This window comes from Ambystoma mexicanum, chromosome 3q (assembly GCF_040938575.1).
Source record: "Ambystoma mexicanum isolate Mex_15411 chromosome 3q, UKY_AmexF1_1, whole genome shotgun sequence".
Lineage (NCBI taxonomy): Eukaryota > Metazoa > Chordata > Amphibia > Caudata > Ambystomatidae > Ambystoma > Ambystoma mexicanum.
In genome coordinates, this window is record NC_090926.1 from 192246645 (window position 1) to 192268179 (window position 21535).

Sequence of the window (21535 nt, forward strand, 5' to 3'; positions counted from 1 at the left end):
TCCACTGATCGTGGTATTGTACTCCTCAGTCCTGATGAGCCATTTTCAGAAGAGGACATATATTGGCCCTGGCGGTGGAGGGAAGGGATTCTAATGTCAGCAAGAGCATTGCAGTTAGCCATAAGAGTAGCTCCAGAGCCGATCTTATGAGAGCCAAGGACATGAGCCCAGTTGTCAATGGTGGAACCCACAGAGATAATCTTCCCATGAATCAGGCCAGGCCCCAGTGCAGCTTGCTGAAGTGCTGCAGAGTCAGTCTTAGGCTGGTCCTTTCCAGGAAAAGGACACGGACCACCTGAAAGAGGAGAAAGAGATGCTGTGTGCAGAGTCTGTCACAGCTTCCCATCTGGCAAGAGAGACACATTCCCCACGAACACTCACACAGCACAGCTGAGAAGTCAGGTCATGCAATGCAGTAGAGTGGCTGAACCCAAGAGAACCATTGAAGGACTGATCCGTAGAAGCAGAGCAGTGGAGAAAAGTTTGGATTTCCATCCAAAAACAAGGATCTTGGACCATTTAAAACCCAAGTACTTTGAGGACCCACAATACATGGTAAAAGACACAGTCGTAAAGTTGAGCCTACCCGGAGGAACTAGCGATGGCAAACCAAAGCACATCCAATCAGAAGCCTCAATTCACCCCCCTCTGTGCTGTCATCACCTTGTCATACTCTGAAATGTATTTCATCACGTCAAGATCCACAGAGTGCAGCTTCTGTCAGTTGCTGTATTGTAACATGAGCTCCCTAATGAGGTGTTGAGCTGCTGGACAGTCTCTGAGGTTAGTGAGTCTTTGGGGAAGTGAGAATGCAGAATCCTGTAGGGAGCATGTGTAGAGCAGAAAAGGCACAGATGGCAGAGTGAGTGCTCTGGAACCCTGCATGTATCATCTGTGGTTTGTGTGAGAAACCAGAAGGTGTCTCACCCACTAGTCCCTGGTATCTGTCATCCAGGTGGCCAGAACATGGCCATCGCTTTTGGATCCAGTTCCTGGGAGTGGACCAGTGCGGGAGGATCATCTGTTTGAGGGGTCTTCTGGGAGGGGTCTTCTGGGAGTGGGACACCGGATGGTGAGATGCGGTATGCCCTTCCTTGTAACACCTTTACCACACCTACCAGTTAGGATATTTTACACCCCCACCCCCTTTACAACACAAACACTTTTTCACAGACAGTCTGCTATGAGAGAAAACGGGCTAAAGACCGAGCAGTATACCTGACGTGTCCCAACACAATGGTCAGGCAAGGGCAGGCAATTACTGACCATCACACACACCTGACTTCCATGACACTTCCCCACACGGATAAAAGGAGGAGCACGAGAACACAATCTGAGCGAGGCAAAGCACACGAGGAAACACTAGTTTCGAGATGACAGATGAGCAAGAGAGGAAAGATGGCAAAACCGCAGGGGACTGCAAGGAGGCAAATTCCCTTGACCTTTTCGATAAGGAACTGTAACTTTCCAGAGACCTTGAAAATAGAAAGCGTAAAACCAAGAAAACATGCTGAAGAATCCTGCATTGTGTGTCAGATTCCTGTGCCTCCCCCGCCACCATAATGAAGGCAGGGAGAATCACCAGTCACCGTGGTACCATTTATTGCTCCAAGAACAAAGCCGCTTCAGTGAAATCAGCACGGCCAGTGAGTTGGGGAGACCAATATAAGACCGGTCTGAGTTGAAGCCAAGGGTGCAAGCAGCAACATTGTATGGTGAGCACTGGAAACGTGTTAAAACGTGTGTGATAAGAGACGCAAGTGAAGTTGAACTGCTGATGAGTGATTGAATTTTAAAGCAAGCTGAAATACTTTTGACAGAGTGGTCTGGCATGGCGTGGGTGCTCAATCGAATGTCTATAAAGTATCCAGCTGAGAAGTGATGAAAGTAGATACATTTGGTCCGAGCCCAGCAGAGGGAGATGTAAGGAACCCATGGTGTCAACAGTAAAGACAAACACACGTGATCACAGTTCAAGGGTGTTAATTAAACTGTATGCATGGGTGAGAAAAACTTCTAAATTACACCTATAGGTAGAATGGGAGCAAGCTATGACCATCAAATAATAATAAGGCAGTCCTAGTAGCGTCTTGTCAAATAAAGGGCCTATACTAAAAAAAAAACGATTGCCAATCCTTACCACTAAGTTACAAAAAGAGTGTGGGATAATGTTCACCAGAAAAGAAAGAGGTGTTCACAAAATGATAAGTCAGGATGGTATGGCGAGGTCTCCCCACATTTTTAGCATGCGATAAGGCGGGACTCCTGAGCACAGCGCACTCCTCGGCCTCTCCAGCACGAGGCTCACAAGTCTATTTCACGATACCAGAACCTTCAAGGGTCAAGTCTCTTTCTTCAAAGTCTCTTGCCTTAGAAGGCCTGCTGGATCAAAACAACAAACAAACAAGCAAGTTCCTTCAGTGGCCTTGCACCTTTGGGCGATTGCTCTTTGCCCCTAGGACCTCTGTCCACTAGACTCAGATCATCTTTGCAAAATGGGCCTCCCTCCGTCGGGTTCACTACAGCCTTTGAAATATCGCTCGTAACATGCAGGAGCTTTAATGTCTTTTTAAACAAAAAACACTGTGGACAACCCTCAACTGGGTTCACTCTCATCAACAATCTATTCCCGGGTGTATTATTCTTCACCCCAGCTCGTAGGCATCCCTCAGCCGGGTTCATGTTTGCCACATATACAATTCACTTCATTTTATCTCAATGCGGGATTCACTTTCAGTAACTTTACCCTTGGCACCCCTCCATCGCGTTCACTTAGCCATCTTTAACACAGTTCATGAATTTCTAACACATTTCGTGATTTGCTCATTTTCATCAGAAAGCGTGGGTTCCCTTCTCCTAGCTTTCTTTCGGCATCCCTCTGTCAGGTTCACACTTACATTATTCCACAGTTCACAATCTTATCAGAAAGCAGGGTTCCCTTCCCCTAGCTTTCTCTCTGCAATTGATCAAAGACTTTCGATTGTACAAGGGATTTGACGTGACCCTTGTAGGACCACTCTGACATCACACACTGCCTTTCCTAGGGCCTTCTAGTACTTGCATTTCAACACAAAACAAAAGGGGCCAGCGAAAGTCCTTCGAATGAGCACTCCTACGGCGCCTGATTACTCTGCAGCTGGCCCTTGTCTGGGCTCTTCCCAAAAGTTCAAACACACACACAAGTTGTTTCTTCTCAAGTGCCTTGTGTTCATATAATGTTGCCATTCGCAACCTTGGGCTCAACACAGTTCGGTTTGCTATCAGCTTCCTCAGACTCGCTAGCTGTGTTGAACCTGTTGTCTTGTCTTGCTTCTAGAGTCAAAGACGGTACCACGGTAGCCAGCATGCCTCCCCACCTGTGTCATCAATACGTGAGGCCCCCATGCACCGGTGACATCTGTTCCTCCACACGCCAGCGGTGACTCCCGGTTTTATGATTTCCCTTTCAGAGGCTATGCAGGTCTGAGTTGAAAAGGGCCAGGGAAGTTGTCCCTTCGTTGGCTCTGCCAGTCTCAGCTTTGCAGCCTCCCTCCTCTGTTCCCAAGAGTGACTGCCTTCCCTTCTCCTGCAGGCTCCTTTTAAGCACCTGTAGGATGTTAATGTGCTGTAGGTGTGTGGGTAGGGTTGGGCCTGCCTGTCCTCATTAAAAGGACAGCCTGCTGTTAGTAGGGGAAGAGTCTGTCTTCTATGCCTTAGTGTGTTTCTTATTTGCACTCTTCATTCCTCTCGGTTGCCTCTTCTTCTTCTTGGTGTTGTTAGGAAAAGGGGTGGGGTCACATGGAATGACCCTATATATAATTTTTAAGAACAGAGTGGGTGTGTTGGTAAATAGGAACCTGACCCGGCTTACTCTTCTCACTGGGATAGGACCATTGTATATCGTAAGCAAGGCTCCCCCCCACCTTTTTTGGTCTTTGGTTCTGCATGATGGATATAGGGATTTTGGGAGTTTTAGTTCTTGTCCGGATGAAGGGGATAAAGGTATTGTTGTTGGTGAATGGTTTTTGAGTGATAATAACCTTGAGTGACTGTGGGGATGTTGGGCAAGGATATATTGGAACGGGGAAAATACAGCATCTCGCGCGCTGGAGTTCCTCCCACAGTCTCAGTGTCCCCTTCCCAAGTGATCCTCCCCGCTTGTCCACCTCCAGGGTTGAGATCAAACGTGATGGCCCTGCCCTGGCCACCTGAGTCAGGGATCCCCGGGAATAGCATGGGAGGAACACCTCAGGTTTCTCAGAGAGACCAATTGAAGAGAGCAAATAAATGTGACTCGAAGTGGTCCTGCGACGGGTCAAGCTAAATCCTGCACACAGTCGAACATATTCGATTTTGATGAAGTAGAGAAAGTTTGGAAAAGTACATGAATTTGGTCTGAGTCTGGCAAAGCGAGACCAGTGTTTGTGTTAAAGCCCGGCAGAGGGGGATCCGGGGTGAACAGTAATCACCCGAAAAGTTGTATAAATGAAAATCCTGAGACGAAAAGTACTTTAATGTTTTGTTGTGTTGATTCAGGCCCTGTAAAGTAAGAGATTTTGAATGGCAAAGAGATTTTGGCACAGAAGGCGATGATATTGAATTCTTGAACTGCATCCTCGTACAAGAGAAGCCAGAGAGTGTGCTAAGCTCGAGTGTGCCGCCTTGTCCCGTGCTTGAAAACGTGAGGAAGGGAAGCCAATGGCTTGAATATCCTGACACATCATTTCTTGATCACTTTTCTTTTGCATAACATTGTTTCCCACACTATTTGTATTTAGAAGTAAGGATTAGCAATAGGTTTATTAGTATAGGACCTTTTATTTTGACAGACTCGACTAGGACTGCATTATTATTATTTGATGGTTGTAGCTTGCTCCCATTGTTAGATTTAGGATTAGATAGGTTTATTTAAAACTCAATTGAAGTTCAATAAACACCCTTGAACTGTGATCACTTGCATCTGTCTTACTGTTTGATACCATGCATTCCTTACAGTTGGCGTGTCAAGGTTGTGCAGCATTACAGTGAGAAGGTGAGCAACTAGTAGGGAAGAGCGGGTGGTGGGTAGTAGTAAACGCCTTGAGGCGTTCGGGGGCCTCCCAACCCCCAATTCTTAAGGAAAGACAGGCGCGAAAGACAGGTTATAGCGTAGGGGGAGTGTGGTCATGAGGAGTGATGGGGATTTAGGTGTTTCTTCCCGGAGACCGGTGAGGGGACAATGAGAACTAACCAAAGCATTAGACTGATTGCCTGATAACAGTCTAGGACTGGCTACTGTGCTACGTGCAGCAGCCACTTTGCATGTGATCTTGCCACCATCAATTAAAGCTTCAAGGGAGTTTGTTTTTCGGTGACAAAACAGAAAAAATTGTGAGGTACAAAAGGGGGATTTTTAAAAAGGAGTCACGAAAACCGCATAGGCCCGACTGGAGAGACCTATAAAAAGCTGAGGCATAATAGGGAAGGAGCAGCAGTCAGCCATGAGCAAGAAAGCATCCAGCAAGGCGAACACCACCAGACTCCAGGAAATATGAAAAGTGCAAGTTAACTGAGACCAAGTGTAAGCTTTGAGAGCCCTGGAGGAGCAGCGATGCAGAGGAAAGCTGGGAGGCTTGAACAAGCAGTTTACCTTAAATCTAAGGAACCGGAAACCCTTACCATCTTGATGGAAAGCTGGAACTGGGTTACAGGGAGTTGGGTGATGTAAACCTAAGTGAGCTGTGCACTATGTCCCTGAGTCAGCTGAGCAGTATACACTTCTAGGTAGAGAAGGGCATCATACACTGTCGATCATAAAGTGAACCAGGCCCTGCGACCTAAGGTGGATTACAAATAGCGAGCTGGGCATTATATTTGGGGACCATGATTTGGGTAAATAGTCAAGCAGGAGTCCATAGCATTTGGGGCTATGATTTGGGTTATGAAGCAAGGTGTGGGTTCTTTGTCCTTGTAACTGTGCTTGTGGTAAAGAACAGTGCTGGGTGTAATAGCCCTCAGACGACTTGGAGAATAGTAGGAATCCAGAGGGAGACCATTATCTTTATTTGAGAAATTAGAAAGACAACCACGACACCTTGTACTTAAAACATTTGCGGCACATTTTACTAAGACATCTCCAAGATCGAAATACCCTTTTCAACAGCAGATTACAAGTACAACTAGACACTACACACAAGTCCTGCAGAATCAATGATTTCCACCCTTAGAGGCAAATATCTGCGGCCCGCAGGCCAGGAAGAAAAATCAATCCAATTCTACCCAGAAGAAGGGATTCTATAAAGGGGCACACGTTCTCATGTTTTGGTTTCTCCATGGCAGGCACAAATGGCTGCAACCCATCCATCAAAAGGACAGAGTAAGGAAATTAGACACAGCCATCCATGTATTAGTTTGCCACCTCAATACGAACATAGATCGGCAAGCGCGCGAGGGAGATTCTTCCATGCCAAAAGAGCAAGTTGTCTCCATTATGAAGCAGAACTGTGGGTGAGTACTTGTCATGTCACTGACCTTCCTGATTCTGGTGGCATATTTTGTATCTGAGCCCCCCAGACCCCATGTGCAGCGTTGCTGCTGCTTTCCCTTCCGTGCTCTCTCTTCCATTCCACTCTCTCCTCCCGCTCTTGACTGGCCTCACAGGGCAGCCCTCTGCCCGGCAGCCCCTGTGGCTAAGAGCCCCAAGGCAAAGGGCGGCTCCAATAGAGGCGGCTCCAGCTAGTGTCAGCAGGGGAAGCCAGTGGCTAGCCATCAACCAGCAGCGACTAAGGAAGGTATGAGTGCCCTGGGCTAGGCATAGAACCTCACTCTACCCTGCAAACCTGTCCATATAACAGACTCTCAAACTTAGGTATGTTCTCTCCTGTTGTTAAAATTGCATTGTGAAAGTATTTAAAATTGCACTGTGAAAACTAGGCCTTTCCCCACTATTCAGGACTCTCAAACTTTTAACGACGAACTCGGCCATCGGTTCGATTGTTAGGGTGAACAGTATGGGAGAGAAGGGACATCATTGTCTGGTACCTCTACGCAGGGGAAATAGCGCAGCTAGAGTATGGTTTGTAAGGACCCTCGCACCTGGGTTGGTGTAGAGAAGTCGGACACATCTTATAAAGTATGAACCCAGACCGAAGCATTCAAGCACTGAGAATAGATACACCCAGGAGACAGAATCAAATACCTTTTCGGCATCTAGTGCAGCTACTGCTGCTTTTGCCTTCGGGCATATCTGTGCCATTGCCCAAAATAGTCTTCAGAGATTGAGGGCTGTGGACAACATTGGAATGAAACCAGATTGGTCCGGATGTAACAATCTGGCCATATTTGGGAGAAGCCTAATCGCGAGGATTTTGGCAAATATTTTCACATCAGTGTTGATCAGGGAAAGGGGCCTGTATGAGGACATGTCATGAGAGGGGCGTCGAGGTTTTCAGCAGTACAGTTATTATAGCTTCTCACATCGAGCCTGGGAGTGTACCCCGGTCCATAGCCTCCTCCCACACATTCAGCAAGAGAGGGGCTAGCTTCCCATGGCACTCCTTATACAATTCAATGCCCAGGCCATCGGATTCGGGGGCTTTTCCCGGAGCCAGGGCCTTAATAGCGTCCATCTCCTCCTGGATAATCGGCAAGTCCAGCGAGGATTTAACCTCCGGTGAGAGCACAGGGAGCCCAAGTCCTTGTAAATATTCAGACGTTTCCTCAGCTGTCCTCTCGTCTCGATTGAAGTATAGTGCTGTGTAAAATTGTGTAAATGCAGTGTTTATTTCTTCCCCTTGGGTCATCATCACACCATTTGCTGCTTGGATACTAGCACCGGGGCTGCCATGTATTGCACTTCCCTATCGGCCAATTTGTGAAAGTCGCTTAACAGTGTATTAATGTCCGCCAAGGTGTCCTTGTTATGTGTAGTACTATAACTCTCCTCGTGTTCCCGCAGCCGGGTTTCCACCTGGCTCAATTCCTCCCTAACCAATCTAAGCAATCTAAGCAGCCCAGTGATTTTGGCCATAAGGATACCGCGGACCTAAACCATGGTGCTTGGCGCACCGGTGGACATCACGTAGTTCAAGGCACAGAGAAACCGGGGAGTGATCCAACAGTGTGTATGCATGTGAATGTCACAGCTCGACACCACGTTTGAAAGCGAGGCGGTCAGGAGTCAGTAGTCAATCAGAGACTCAGAATCATGCACCGTAGAGTAGTACGAATATTGTTTGTCTAATGGGTGAAGTGTTCTCCAAGCATCTATTAAAGGTACCTGTAACAATATCTGATGAATGGTAGTAGAAGCTTTCGTGAGCACACAGGGGGCATCGGATGACCTGTCCAGTGTTGTGTCTAGAATTGTGTTAAAATCCCCTCCCAAAACACCCGGGTCTTGTTCAGTGGGATGAGCATATCCAACACAGCTTGGTAGAATTCTGGGTTGTCTATATTGGGCCCATATGTATTTACCAGAACCACTGAGTGACCAGCTAACCCCCCCCCACACCAATACATAGCGTCCCAGTGGATCTCTTTCACTGTTTGTGTACCGAAGCCTAGTTATGGGTGGATGAGACTAAATACTCCCCTGGCCTTTATGGAGTATTCCTTATAGTATCGGAGTGGGCCCCAACTAGTGTTAAAGTCAGCGTTTACTTTCTTCAACGTATGGGTTTCTTAGAGCATCAATATCTGCGGGCTGTCTCTCTCCACGTATGTACCCACTTTTCTGGCCTTACCCGGATTATTGAGACCCCTTACATTCCAAGTTAACAGCTTAACTTTCAGCCCACTGCACATAGGTGTGTTGCGTGCTATTTGTGATCACAATGTTCATCATAGTCTTTACATGCACTTTTGATGTCAGTACTGTTCATAGAGACATGACCTTCGATTTTAAAATGTTTAACATCCCCAACTCGGGCAGTTTCTCCCACCCATTCGTCCCTCCGTCTAGGTGTATCAGGGAATGACCATTGAGAACCCCCCCCACCCACACCATCAACCCCAACAAGATGATGATATTTCCCCCTGAACTTGTGGAACCTTCCGGAGGTGCGTATGCTGCAGTTTTGTGACTGCCACAACCGGACGCTACCGATCCAGTTCAAACTTACAGTTTAATTGGGTGCCACCCAGTGACATCGCTCCCCAACGTATCTAAAGGATATTACATTCTGCAACATTCAGTCTGCTGGATCTCTCCTCTCATCATCAGGTCGAGGGATCCTGTTCTGATCCGCTCCACGGTCGTGTTGTTGTAGTGGAATTGAAGCTTCGATGTAGTGCATTGCCGCCGCCGGGTTCTCGAAGAAATGTGCTATGCCACTGTGTTGTATTCGCATCTTAGCCGGAACAATTAGAGCATATGGGATGTGACGCAGTCAGAGTTGTCTTTTCACTTGTTCGTGGGATCGTCTTTCAGCCTGCACTCCTGCAGCAAAATCAGGGTAAATGTGCATGTTGTTGCCCTCATATTGCAGCAACCCCATCTCTCTGGCCATTCTAAGGATCAAATCTTTGTCCCTATAATTGAGCAGCCTGGCGTTGATGGTACGAGGAGGAACCCCGGGTTTATGCGTTGGGGCCAGGATGCAGTGAGCTCTTTCCACTAAGAAATGGTCAGAGAATGACGTCACCCCGGATAGAGATTTCAAGAGAGCTTCTCATGCGCTTCCATGGGGCCTTTGCATGAGGATTCTACGACTCCAACTATACAGATGTTGTTTCTCCTGGATCTGGATTCCAGGTCCTCGCACTTGCCTCGCATCTTAGCTACTTCAACTCTCAGTTGTGCGATGTCACAGCCATGTTGACCAATTGTGTCTTGATTTGTACTTATTCTGGCCTCGGCTTCCATCACTCGGGCACTTTCTTTATCCACTCGCGCCTTCAGAGACCCAATGGTGGACACAATATCGTCCAGTTTTACATTCACGGATAGTAATCCATTTTGCATGGTGGCGAGAAGATGATCATCTCTAAAGTTAGCCGTGAACATTGCTGGGGCCTCTACAGAAGAAGGCCTTGCTGTTGCTGCTGCCGGGGTCTGGGTGTTCGTGAACGAGTCCATTGGGCCTTTTTTCCTGGCTCCAGAGCCCTTTGTCATTATCAACGAGTTGTTGTATATATGGAGCTCTGTAGATCGTGAGAGAGGGGATGCAAAGCTATAGTAGTGATGGGATAAGGCCCAAGTGTCAATTGCCTTGTGCAGTGGAGTTTATTCTTGCGTAATTGCCCAGTTGAAGCATTCACTGCACTATATTGGGTCTGGCGTGTTCAGGGTAAGTATTACTATCAGTGGCTACACTCCTCAACGCAGTTCAACAGTGTACCCTGTATCACTATGTGTCTGAGTCTCAGCACATCGAGGGGACCGTACTAACAGTCCGAGTCTTTCAGTATCTGCCCGGTGTCAGACGGGCCAGCCATGGGGTTAGGTCATTCCTCACCTTTCAATTGCGTTCTGGCATTCTCTAGCCCAGGTTGCACCCCGAGGTGTATTCAGGCAATGGTTTCCGCAGGGTTTGACAAGGCTATATAGCCAGTTTCAATGGTCTTATAAAGTGTATTCAGGGGGGTAGGCCCCGATGTCTACTGTACGGATCTCACTGAGTCTGGTGTGTCGCCTGTGACGCACCGACGCATGAGGCCAGTTATCAGTGTTTCAGTTGGCCCGAATTGCTCAGAGTGTTCGCACTGTATTGTCATTGAGCGTTTCACACTTACTACACTCTGGTTAGAGGGATGGATTGTGCCATCCCACGTCACAGGAGTACTGTCTGTTCCGTTGGATCAATCATTAACACGTAAGTAACGCTTTACATCCATGTATTTCTTATACCGTTCTTAGAGAGTAGTGTACAGTGGTGCTGCAAAGTGTTCCGCGTCACTGTGCCTTAGTAGGCTATATCACACATCTGACGGTGTCCCCTCCAGGCCAACTGTATCAGGGATTTTGTCCTGGTCTGGGTAGGTATTTTAAGCCGCACGCGTAGGTCAGAGCAGACGTCTGGGGGCAGGGCCCCATCCTGCTTATTGCTTGCCTAAGTTAAAGATGGGCTGTTTAGCCAAGTTTGTTTACCAGGACAGAGGTATGACCATGGGCGGGATATCCCTCCTTACCCGCTATGTTCATAGCAACCAGCTGGACGATGTTGGTAGATGGTCTCACCTCGTGGTCTCACCCCTGTGCAAGAGCATCCTTCGCCTGCATGTCCGGTGGCTGGTTCGAGTGGCGGGTGCGGCTGTCTGTGGTCTGCCGCCGGGCCCAAGTTGTTTGTTGCACACCAGTATTCCAGAGATCGAATTGTAGAGATCCGGTTTGAGTGGATTATTCTGAGTGACCGCTATAGAGTGTCAATGAATGCTCTGCATTAACCTCAGTCTGGAAGGAGAAATGGACTGTGTTCTCTCGTGTTTTGGGGATTGTGGCTGTTATGGCGAGAAGTACGGGTCAATGCAGGCAGCATGTTATTTTGATATACCCGCTGTATCTCCGTCTGAATGCGACATCCAACAGTTTTGCACGGCTCGCCGCCGTATCACAAGCCAATGGCCCCCTTTCCCAGCTAGCAGGATCCACGCCAGGCCGTGTATTCAAGGAGTTTAATTGTGGCCAGGACAGCGATCCTCCACCGCGAGTGTGGCGTAGAGCGCAGGCAGGGTAGCAGGTGTTGCTCCCGCTGTATGTTCGATCAGTGGTGGGGCTCGAGGAGGTGGGCGCAAGGAAGCCTGCAATGCGATGTTAGGCCCAAAACGTTCTGTTGTTCATTGCAGCAGCGGTCTTAGAGCCTGTTCTGCCAAGGCCGACGGTATGAACGGTGGTCAGCTCTGTCGCAGCAGGACAGCCGATAGTATCCCCTAGGGCCTCAACAAGATGTAGTACGCCCGTGTGTTCCCAGATCTAAGCTTGTTGCCGCAGATCAGTGGACTTCGTACGTTGTGGTTGATCGCGGCATACAGTGTCCGTAAGGCTGAGGTGTCGAGGGGTCTAGCCGGCTCGTTCTCCATGCAGGGGGAATGACAAAGTTTCCGACTGCCCTGGGGCTGGGCAGCACAGGGAGGAAGGTTGCACCGTGCCTGGCCGTGTGTCAGCAATCACCATTGGCTCCTCCTCCCTCACGGCCCTGGCGCTCAGCTCAAATAGTTATCTTGTGGTGCTTGTGGTCAGCCTCCGCACCATGCCACCCCTGCTCAGTTCTTCCAAGAAGGATTTCTCAGCCATTTGACCATGGATTGTTCTGATATTTACGCCGGGTGTACTCCAGCCTTTTACGAACAAGAGTTGCAATAAATCACATTGCCGGGTGGCTCCAAAAGAGGATTTTATTGAATTAGGATCTGGTCCGGATCTGAGCTCTACAGCAAGGCAGCCAACACATGCGTGCGCAACAGCGCCCTCACAGCATCCAACTTTTAACAGCATTGGCACAAGCTAAAATACATTCTGTGGCTTCCGGTGCAGATTTAAATCTTACATTGATTTACGTATAATCATCCTCATAAGAATGATAGTTCAATTCAAACCTCATCCTCATAAGAATGATAGTTCAATTCAAACCTGGAAAAAAGGTCCATTGGTTGCCTAAGATTCCTGTCGGGGACAGTGACGACCCCTGAGGCACTCCACATAGACAGGGAGGTTATCAGAGTAAAAGCCTTCAAGTTTAACTACTTGAGTCCCATCTCCTAAAAAGGAGGAGAACCACTTCAACGCACCTTCTGAAACCCAGGCAACCTCAGAGAGCCTGGCCAACAGTTGTCCAAAATCAACTGTATCGAAGGCCGCTGATAAATCGAGTATGATCAACATGCTCATATCGTCTTCGTGAGCAGCCCTTAAGATGTCATCCCACAGAGCTACCAGAGCTGTCTCAGTCCCGTGGCCTGGTCTAAAACCAGACTGGAAGTTGTCAAAAATTAATTTTTCTTCCAGATAGCTCTGCAGCTGCGTGGTCAAAACCTTTTCCAGAATCTTCGAGGGCCATGGCAAGCCGGCAATTGGGCAGTTAATTCGCTGGAACCTGGTGGACCAATGTTGTTTTTTTGTTTTTTTAACTGTGGTGTAGGAAAGGATTTCATTAGTTCTTGTGGTACATTTCCCTGCACTAGCGCTGCTCTGCCAGAAAGTGTTTGAGAGATGGAGCGTGTTGCACTACAAGATAGGCTGGAATGAGATTGTAGTCATGGTTCGTGGGTTTAAGTTTTCGAATCAGGACTTCGATATCTATTGGGAGATGGACATTGTTCACGAATCCTGAGTCTGGCTAGGAGTTGGTTCATTGACTATTTATTTACGAATGGAATTGACTTTATCATAAAAGAAAGCATTGAACTCCTTTGCCAGAGTACGAGAATGGCCAGATTAAAGAACATGCAAGCTGAAGATCCTGCCATTACGTGACTTTAGTTACATGAACTGTTGGATGTATTTAATCAGCCAACAGAGGCTAACATTCTGCATCATCATCTTACACAGCCTTTTGTGAAGGCCTATCAAATGTTTCTCATCTCTATCATCAATAATGTAAAAACACACCTTCAATCCCCAATTAACAAGGGTAATAAATGTTGACCAACTGAACGGCGTATCCCCTAACAATGAATTTGTTTACTGCAGGGACACAAAGTAAGACTGCACACTCCTAAATACAATAGGGAAATATGACATTTGAGAACATGTGTAGGAGATTAGGCTCTGCTTCATGAGTATTTTTTGCAGCAAGATGAAGATCTTGTTCTGTATCAAGACCCATCAACAGTTCACTAGCCAACTCCATGTAAATATGGCATCAACATTCATGAACACATGTTAGTTCGATGTAAGGAATATGCAATGTTTTGACAGCCATATGCTAATTTCAAGCTATGAAACATTTGAGCAGTATTTATGCTAACCGTTTACCCCCAGGACAACTGAAGCATCTACTCTACACATCCCTACCTCAAACCCTCCATTGAAATAAAGCCTCAGTTGCAAAATGTAGAAAGGCCACACTAATCTATATGCAGATTTAGGGTGTGGTTGTTTCAGCATAAAATGCGTTCAGTGCCTAGCCCCCTCATAAACTTTTCACAAAGCCTTTAATTTGATCGTCGCCTTCTCTTGCACAATGCACAGCCCTACTGGCACTGCACTCTCCATTGAGAATAGGGGGTAAGTAACAGAGCGAGAAAGAGCCAGGGAGAAGCACCGACAGAGAGAGAGCTGGAGAAGCAAAATATGAAAACATGGATGAAGCGAATCAGGGAGAGAGAGGGAGTGAGAGGGGAGAAGAGGGAGGGAGAGAGGGGGACCAAGGTGAGGGTGGAAAAAGAGAGGGAGAGGTGGAGAGGGACAAAGGCAAGGGGGAGAAGGATAGGGAGAGGGACCAAGGTCAGGTGGAAAGGGACCAATGTGAGGGGGAGAGGGGCCAAGGCAAGGGATTAGGCAGAAGTAGTATCAGGATTAAGGGCAAGGATGAAGGAAAAACCTAAGATGAAGTTGGAACAAGGTCAAAGTAGAAGGACAGGTATGAAGGAAAATGATTAAGGACTAGGATGGAGATGGAGGACTATGAACATGTGTTAGGGAGATTTTCCTTACAGCCATGTGGTCAGGCTATATTGTTCTGACTCAAGTACTATTGATTCCCTCAAGTACACAAGGCTCTACAAGTGATAGTCACGACTGAATAGCCCAGGGCTAACTCTAAGGAGGTTGAGTGGGTTGGTTCACAGATACAGTAGGCACTTTTCATTAATAACGCGCAAGAGATTGTCCATACTCTGTTTGAATCAACATTATAATCTTTAAAAACAAAAAGCAAAGAGTAAACTGTATACTCACTGGTGAAAGAAACTTTGTAAAACAAAAGATTTCCCAATATATCCAGTAAGTAACCATTTTATAGAAGAGTTCTGTTAGTCAGCAAGGAGTTGTTCCTGAAAAATAAACCGTATGTAAAATGCTTTTCAGCTCAGGCAAGCAAGTTCACACGAGGGACCAATATTATGAGTAAAGGCAGTCTTTGGTGGAAAGAGTTACCTCAGTGTGTATGTGCCTCCATGTGCAGTTCTTGTAGTTCTGATGGATGGAAACCCTCAACATACACTTGAAAATGAAGAAGAGGTCCACGGATGAAGAAAAGAACAAAGAAAAGTCACACCAGAAGCGCCAGGGATTCCGAATTGCAATACCTTCTACTGTATGTGGTTGGCAGTTTCCATAGACTGTTGCTGTACACGATATTCAGTGACATTATACCAGTACGGAAGGGAATCTAAGACCCGTGGGGATAGGATTTATTCTCCATCTTGTGATTTCTAGGTCCGGGCTTGGTGCCAGAGGAGCAGAAAGGCGAGTATGCTGCGTTCAGTGTTTGCCAAAGATGCACGGTTGCCACACCGTGCTTGGGGATAGGATGCAGCTACTGAGTATTGAGTCAGCTTGGCCAGACCCCCAGGAATAAACAAGCTTGAAGAAAGGTTGAAGAAAGCACACTGGAGGAGAGCCAGCCACATGGGAAGGACCAGGAAGACGAGTTTGGTGGTGCAGTTGCAGGATTCGAAGCAGCACTGCCTCTGGAGTGTTCCACGTGATGGAAGACATAACCAGAGCATTTGCCGGGGGTCATGTGGTGAGGATTCTTGGGTCTGTTTGGATTGGAAATTCTTCAGAGTCCTGGCCCAGAAAGGTCAACTGCTTCTGGGTCTGGCGATGCAAGTACAGCTAGTAGCTTCAGGGAAAGTAGGCCTTGGAGTAGGAATGGTGATAGTTGTCCCCCAGCCGATCAGGGGAAACTAAAGTTGCTGTGGGTTCCTATTGATCTTCCTGGAGTAGAACTTCATCACCTGATTCTTGTGAACTTCAAAGGATGCTGGTGCAGAGCTTCGGTCCTTCCTCGCACAGTACGCCTTTGGCTTTACTGAGTGCCGGTTTAAAGATCCAACTGTAGGCAAGGGTACTGGGCAAGGGGTCTGCTTTTATCCCCCTCAGCAGTCAGTGAGTGAACATTGCACCAAATCACACACTGAAACATAGGGTGATAAGCGAGTGGCAGAATTCAGGCACACCCATGCTTTCTGGAAGGAATTAATATACACTTCCCATATGTCAGTCAGAGCTGGTTTCAGGATGATTACTGCCCCCCTGTCCAAGGGCATAAGCAACAAGTGGCCTCTCCTGTCCACTAAAATGGACAAGGGCTCATTATGTGAACCCACCAGTCTTCTACGGAGACAAAGACCACCTCAATTTTGGTGAATGGAGGGAGGTGTCAAAAAGGACCCAGTCAGGCTGGATTCTACCGTGTGGACCCATGTTGCACAGCCAAAAAATCTGCCACCACCCCACCTAGCCACTAACCTAGATTACCTAGCGAGTATTCTCTCTACTCCTGGAGACTATTGGGTACCTTTGGGGCACCCCAATCGTAGAAATCATAGAGACTCCTAAAACAGAACACATAAAACACAGAGCCACATCTGTCATGCAAGTCCAAAACCTAATAAAGCCAGCAAAAAGTACCCGGGGCTATCATATGTGGTAAACAGTGGGCTTTTTGCCTAACACAGTGATGGAGGACTTGGATGAAGAAGATGGACTTGGGGGACGGATGATGATAGAGGTCTAGGATGAAGGACAAGGGATTTGATTAACTATGTAGAAGGACAGTGACTAAGAAGGACTGTGATGAAATACTGGAGAAGGATGAAGGACTATGATCAAGGAGAAGGACTAAGACAACAAAGGCCTGTGAAGGATTAGTACAACAAACTAGAATGTAGGATGAGGACTAGGGTGAAAAAGGACTGTGACCTGCAAAAGGGCTAGAGAGATGGATAAGGGCTAAAATGGTGAGACTGGAATGATGACTGAGGACTTTGGTAAAGGAGAAGGACTACAACGAGGTACTATGATCAAGAAGAAAGACTAGGGCAAAGTAATCCGATGGGAGAAGGACTAGGATGAAGGTCTGTGATAATGGATAATCACTACCACTAATAAGGACGGTCACAAAATATGAAGGACAAGGATTAAGGACTATGATCAAGGATAAGGACTATTTCAAAGGACTATGATGGACTAGGACAACGGACAAGAACTAGGACGAGGATGGAAGATTGGGACAATTGACTGGGGAGAGGGACAATGAACGAGAAGGATTATGATGAAGGAGAAGAAGGTCTGGGACGAAGGACTGTAAAGGTGGATGACTGTGGTGAAGTACTACAATGAAGAAGGACTAGGAGGAAGTGCTATATTGGATAAGGATTTGGATGAAGTTCTATAACATCCTGGGGGAGCCTCTCCAAATCCCATGGGCTCAATCACAGCATCACGTGAATCGGCAGGAGCAAGCAGAAGAATGGTGATGTCTTTTCTACCGAAGAGATTGGGAAGCCCTTACACATATTTGGGCATTGTGTGAGGATCTGGCAAAGAGCATCACAGTGACTTCAGATTTGGGTGTTCTCATATGGATTTGGGAGGGTTGTTGGGCAGAAAACAAGTTACGAAGCCTCTGTAAAAGACCAGTCACTTCCAATTTCCTTTGCGGGTTAAGCTTGGCTGCAGGAAGACCAGACTGGGCTGATCCACACCAGGAATTGGAGAAAGAGGGCAATTACGAAGGGTTAGACTGCCTTTTTATTCTTTGGGAAACCTTTAATTCTGTTCTTACTTCGGGAGCCATCCATTCGTTTAGTTTAATTAGGCAGCCATTTTTATGTTGAGGAATTCTTTTATTTTCCTTTGTGATTTGCATTTGAAACCTTTTGTAAGTTAGGGACACCTTTTATTTATTTCTTACTTTTGAAACCAGTTTATTTGGGAGGCCCACATTTTAGAAACCTTCATTTCTTTTCTTTTTTTCTAGAGAAGAGATTATATTTTTATTTTATTTGGGAAACACTTTTTACGAAAGGCTGGGATGCAGGGGGGCGAATTAGATGGGGGGGCTGTCCTTGCTAGAGGACTAAACAGTCTGGATCCACTGGTGGATGCAGATCACTTAGCCTCCTACTTGGAATGTGGGGAGTGTAGGCAGAGTTCATGAAAAATGCCTCCTCAAGCAGATGATGATACTTCAGCAGAATTTGGTGGCGGTAGTGGTGACAATGATGGGAACTATGGTGACAGGGAGGTCTGGACAGCAGTACCGCAAGGGTCAGGAGGAGGAGAGCCAGCCCAGCAGGGGTCAGTAGGAGGCACAAAGTACAGTGAGGATTCAAGGAAGGCCCAGAAGTTCCTACGAAAGTACAGGAAGACAGCCCTGCCTTTGGCATCATCCTCTTGGGCCTGGAAGTACTAGAATGTGCCTGATGAGGGTTCAGCAGCAGAGGCTGAAGCAGTGGAGTGCATCTTGTATCTAGGGTCAATCACCATTTCGAGGGGCAAGATCTCTATTACCCATTCACTCGGTGCTATGGTCTTCCTGAACCACCAGTGGCACCAGCAGAATCTGTGAAGCAAGTTTTACCCACCCCAAGCTGTAGTAGTGACAATGGTGGGACTGCAGCAGGGACCTCCCGAGAGAGAACAGAGAAATAGCAATGCCGTCGTAAGCACAGGCTTGCTCATGCACTGAGCAAATCCTACTTATGCAGTGACAGAGTGATTTCTACATACAAAAGCGCCATGCCAAACCCAGGTGCCATTCCAGTGTATGAGAGCGGGTCAATGTCACGGAGGGCAGGGCCTTGTACAACATTGCACTGAATGTCAGGACATTTTGCTTCATGTACAGGCATGTCTTCAGCCAGGGAGAATTGGTGGATGAAGCGATGATGACCATGCATGGTATAATTCCCGAGAAGCACCAACCCAAGCGCATTTGAAAATGCTGAGAATATTGTGGCACTGGAGAACTTTGTAAATATGTTTTTTTTTAAGGGCTATTTATGTTTTCGTTTTCTTTTTCCATCCCTTAAAAAAAGTAGCAAACAAATTAATCCAATCAAAATTTGAAAGGAAAGAAAAATCCAAGAAGGGCATCTTAAAATGTGTTCATTTTCATTTGGTGTAATGTGTTTCGTGTTGAAGAAAAAACATTCAAGTGAGCGTAGACATTTTAAATGCTGGTGTCCTACTTCAGGAATCGGGATTGAATTTGATTTGATAGGAATGGAATCCTCTGACGACCACTGAGACTTTGCATAATCTCTCTTTCCCCATTTAGGTAGGTGGTGCACCATTCGCTTGTCTAGGGGAGAGAGCCTGTAAATAAGGAAGTTACCTTCCTAACCCAGATAACACTACCAAGTAAAAATGCTTACAAGGCTCTCCTGTGGCAACAGTGTAATATGCCTTGCTCAGATTTAGTAAGGTTTTGCAATGACTTCCACCAGGTGATGTTACTCAGCTCAAACTTGAGCAGAGGCATTGCTACGGGTGGGTGCTGGGGGTCTGTCGGAGATATAGCCCCGGGTCTTTTGGTTGTAGCCCTGGATTGAAACTGTTACAACCAAAAAGGCTAGCTAGCCCCCTGTAGAGAAGGAGCCAAGTACCCCCTCTTCAACCACGTCACCCATGTTGGGAGGCAGAGTATGAGAGATGTGCAGTGCCACTAAAAATACTGATACCAAAGAGAATCCTGGAAGCAAGGTTCCCATTGAGAAAACCATACCTGCATATGAGAAAATATGATGGCCATTTGAATGAAATCCCGGAAGAAGCAGAGCAAATGAATGACCAAGACCAATGGTGACGTCATGCAGAGTTGAGCTGACGTACATAGAAGAGACAAGAGAATGCAGATATTCTATAAGGCATCGAGACAGTATTAAGGATAAGTGACATCTTGGGACCAAGGTGAAGAATCTTATGCCACAGAAATTATGAAGATTTCTAGCTGTTTTACACGTGTACAGATGCAGAGAAACACAAGAAGACAAAGTATTCTTGAGGCTAGCTTTATAGTGAATGGATTGCGGCATGTGCCAATACATACATACATATAAACATAAGTGAGTAAAGGATGGATGTTTACACTACGTGTTATAGTAGAGCTGGACTAAAAAAGCAAAGCCTCATTTTCAGTGTATCGCAGTAAGAAAACAAATGAATTAAAAGTGAATCTTAGAAAGGCGAGGTTGGATGAGCCATGAAGCCAAGCCAAGAAGTCAAGTTCTTATCAGGCTGGAGTGAGCTGACATTGGATACAAAATCATGTGAAAGAACAGCTCCTGTTCAGAAGACATGAACAAAACAAGGAAGACGTCAGAGGTCTATTAGAAAATAGTGTTTTAATACACTAAAAGGCTTGAAATCATGGTCTACAGTCTCGTGGACAGATGAAGTTGGACCAATAGGACTATCCGCACCTACGCATGAGAGGCAGAGCTTGCCTTCCCTCCCCTAAATTCTCCAGAGCTAAGAACACTCCGAAGGACAAGTTCAAAGTCTTAATTGCCAGCAGACCACTGAGGTGATGATAGATGGATATGCTAATTGGTGGGAAGCTCTGTTCAAGACGAGCTCCCTAGCACCTGGAGGTCCAGTCGGCGTGCTGCTAGACGTAGGAAGGTTAGAGTGCCAACCAATTGTAGGGGACCACGTAATTAAGGGTCCTGTAGTTTGTACAGCCAATGGAACGGCTTGTATTTATTGACGATCACAGTGGCCATTTTGAAGGCAGGGCTTAGTTGCCTCACCTGATGTTAAGAAACCATTACTTTTATTCACTGTCCCATACTAGTACAGAACGTATACTTCGACATTCCCTTATACCCAAGCACTTTCTCCAATAGGTTTTTGTAGTTTGCCACGTAGGATGACGTTAGTAATACGTAGGTTAACGTCATCAATGACAATTTTTTGCTATAAGATTGATTTTTTTTGTAATGCATTGAGAGCATTTGCGCTGAGACATCCGTTGATGTCCGTTGTACTACCTGTTTTAGATATTTGTTATTAAAACAGTTATCCTTTTTGCCAACTGCCTGAGTCGTTTTGATTATTGATGTATGAGTAAGGTCTGCATCCCCATCCATCTCCAGGGTATTGCTACTCATCTTAAAGGGCTGGAGATCACCCAGTTCACCCCAGTCTCCACAGTCCCAAAATGAGCGTAGCCCCGGATCTTTTCCAGACCTAGCAACACCCCTCACCTTGAGAGTAGTTCATAGTATCTATTTAGGTTCATGAGAGAGATGTAACAATTCAGTGTGTGCCCCCACTCTTTTTAGAGAGGAGAGGCATACAAATTTAGTGTGTGCATCCACCCATAGTAGAGAGAAGTGATATTAAATTCAGTCTGTGGCCTAAGCCTACGAGAGAGGAGAGATGTAAAACTTGTGTATGCCCCCACCCCTGCGATAGAGGAAATACCTATAAATTCAGTGTGTATGCCGCTACCGCTGCACAATAGGCGATGCATATAAATTGTGTGTGAAACTCATACCTGCGAGTCAGAGGTGTAAAAACTCATTGTGAATGCCTACTCTTGAAAAAGGGGAGACATACAATTCAGCGTGTGCCCTCACCCCAGCGAAAGAGGAGAGACCGAAAAAATGTGTGCCTACTGCCTCTGCAAAGGGATACATTTGGAAATTCAGTGTGAGCCCCAACTTCTGCAAGAAAGGAAAC

The 21535-nt window shown here is 46.6% G+C and overlaps 1 protein-coding gene across 4 annotated transcripts in view; it reads left to right on the forward strand.

Annotated features, from left to right (window-relative positions):
* Positions 1–21535, forward strand: part of LOC138582307 (retinol dehydrogenase 16-like) — a 253185-nt gene that overhangs the window by 159921 nt on the left and 71729 nt on the right. The gene's annotated exons all lie outside the window — the stretch shown is intronic.